Genomic DNA, 3,345 nt, shown 5'->3' with positions numbered 1-3,345 from the left:
GGGGGGGGGGGGGGGGAGCGAAACAAAACAAGTGACATGCCATAGTTATCCAGTTCAAGTGTAATGAAGAGGGACAAGTTGTACAAGTGTCTACAACCTTTCATGATAGTGATACCATAAGGAGATTCCCTTCCCTGATCCACGTTTTATGGCTATATAAAGCAATTAGAGGCACTGAAGATGACCCAGAATGTGACACTCACATAAAGGTGTCTCCTGGGAAGTTGCCTCTCTCTGCATTAACCATCATCCATCACATGCTCTTGTTAGAAAGGCTGACGTTTTTCTAGGAGTTTCAGATACAGAATATAACCTTGCAATGAGTCCCAAAACTGCAAAGAACCACATCTCATGTGTGGGTTATGGCACGGTCATTACTGTATGACCACACCTCAGCCTCTGGCACAAAAACTTGCTCTACCCAATTAGACCATCTCCAGTTGAGCCAGACACACACTGTTAGAATTCAAAAAGGCCAGAAAATCATGTTTTACAGTTAGACAAGAAGTAAAAATGAAAGGAATGGAAAGCAGAGCACATGAGTAAGGCAACTAAAAGAGCAGGCTACCTGTACATACAAATGAGTATAATAACTATCAGCGGCATTTTCTTCGACTGCATAATACACAAAGTCTTAGCAATACACAGTTTTCCTCTTCTTCTCCAAGAAAGGTTGATTTTTAAAGGTTTTTATTGAGTTATGAAAAACTTAATTTTTGTGAGTTTGTGGTAAGCAATCAACTTTAAAAATCAACCTCTCTCTTAACTGCTGAATAATTGCTAATAGCTAGAACTGCTAAGTTACAAGCCACAGAATCTCTTCCTGACCCATGACTAAAGACCATTGTTCAACAAGCAGGAACTCTAGTCAGTCTCATCCTTACATTTCTGTTCCTTCAATCAGTGTTTCACGTGGACTAAAATTTTGTACAAGTTAGATGCTTTAAAGAAAGTGTTATTTTCAATAATTTCAGGAAACAGACTCATTATTTCAAATAATTTCAGGGATATTGAAAGGCATGTGGAATATCTGGCTAAGTTTTATATGTAATAATTGCACTCTTACTTAGTTGGCATTCATTGCAACATAACTCATTAATTCATTTGCTTTTAATACAGATCCTTCATTGTTCTCACTGGAATTCAGCATTAACAACCAATTAAAAATAATTGTGTTTATACTGCTTCACAATTTTAGCAACTATTAGTATGAAGAACATGTGAAAAGTGAGTATTATCCTCCTACACAATGTAACTGCCAAAAAGACTTCAAGGCTGCATATAAAATCCTACAACAACTAAATAATAAACTCAACTTTTTATAGTTAAGTATGAAAGTCTTTTCACTTAAATACTAATACCTTACCACAACGCCAATGCACAAAATCTTCATGCAATACTCTATCATGAACAAGCCAGGGCTCGAGCTAGGTAAGCACCAGCTTTGGATCCAAAATAAACTTTCCAGTTACTTTGGTTCCAAACACATTTACTTACTCAAACTTCCACTAAAAGAATAATCCTTTGATGATTTTAAGTTATGAAGTTCTGTTCTATCTGATGACAACTACAGACTTTTCTGTTCTACAAACATGTTAATAAAAGATCCAGAAATATGAAAATAGCTTTAGAAGAAAATCTTAAGAGTATAAGTGCTCCACTATTTAACCAGACAAAATATTCTTGAAATTTGCTTTTTTCACACCAAATGATAATAAAATACAGCAAAGCCGTGTGAATTTAGCATAAAAATATATTACTGTGTTTACTAAAATACATGTTATGTTTAATAAAATAAATATATCATACTGTACTCAAATTGAAAAACAAAGTCAGAACCCCTATCTTCTCATCCTCTATTGCCTTGCCCAAATTTCAGCTTTCCCATTTAGGCCAGTATTGAAGGAAAAAACCTATATATATGCATTTGTGTTTTGAAATATATATTCAAATAAAACAGACATAGGGACTACTAGCAATAATAAAAAGAACAGCAAGTATATCTGTGAATTGTATTCCTCTAAGAAGGACTACTGCATATTTGTTTGGAAACACATTCTCGGACCTTTTCTGTGGTGTTTCCTTGGAGTCTGTTGAAACTTTTCACTGGTACGTCATCTCCTGGCAAGATATCAGTATATACTTGACCAACTATGATCAAAGCATAAGGGTGAAACTTAAATGTGTAAACTGTTGGATGAATTCATAGGGCTACTTAATTTCAGCATAAATAAAACCTAAAAATATATTTTCATATTCATAATGGTAGAAATTGAAAGCATGACTACATTACCAAAAAACTCTGTAAAAAGTAAAATCTAGAACCTCAAACACCAGAAAGAGTACCTAATACAAAAAATCCTCTCCCAGTATTAGCTCTAATCCATGTGTATTATGTCAGAGCAGTGATATGTTCACAAATTACTCTGAGAAAACATGTGCTTATCATTGTCATCAGCATTCAACTCCACAAAAACAAAACAAAACACTAGTTTGAACACAACCTTTTTTTTTTTTTTTCTTGGTAACAGACAACCTTCATTTTTAGGTGGTCTGTATCTTAACCATTCTTTGAAACAAATTCACTTTGCTGTTTGCTCACATAACAAAGTGTACCTTGAAAAAAGTACGAGCAGAATATCTCAGTCCTGATTCAGTTTTCCCTATTTATAAAGGATCTAGCTCTTCATCATCCTCATTATTATATTATTATTTTTATTATGACTCAGACTGTAAGCCTCATTTATAAGTGGTCTCACTGTGCTAGGAACCAGCCAGACACATAACAAAAATACACTGCTTCCTTCAAACAACTTATAAATTCTCTTTCTTGACTCCTCTTATCTAGCCATTTGCATCTCCAGTGGTGACATAGAGAGTGAAAGGAAAACAAGCAAAATACTCATGAAACAATGATGTAAGAGCTGGATGAAAACTGGAGCTAATCGAAAGCATCTCCTCAACTTCAGTATTTTCTACAATGAAGTCACAAGTCTGAAGTTTTGCCTGAGCAATAAAACTTTCTATATTTTGAACCCAAGGCACCTTCTACATGAAAGAGGAGTAAAACATACATGGCTTCTGGGATAAGCCTGTATGGAAATAAATTTATTTCTTGGTAGGAAGAAGGAACAGCCATTCAATGACTACTTTCTGTCAGAAATAGGATTTTCTTTGTATTTTTTCTAATTTTATTTTAACACAAGCCCATTTCTCCTACTATATGCTGGTACAACATAAAATATCAATGTCATAGAACATACTGTTCAAAAGGCAGAGATTACCATAATCCTAAATCAGGGTAATTTCTAAGCAGGCACTTAGAATAGAATCATAGAATCCTTT

This window comes from Merops nubicus, unplaced genomic scaffold (genome assembly GCF_000691845.1).
Source record: "Merops nubicus isolate BGI_N331 unplaced genomic scaffold, ASM69184v1 scaffold18153, whole genome shotgun sequence".
Classification (NCBI taxonomy): Eukaryota; Metazoa; Chordata; class Aves; order Coraciiformes; family Meropidae; genus Merops; species Merops nubicus.
This window is presented reverse-complemented; position numbering follows the sequence as displayed.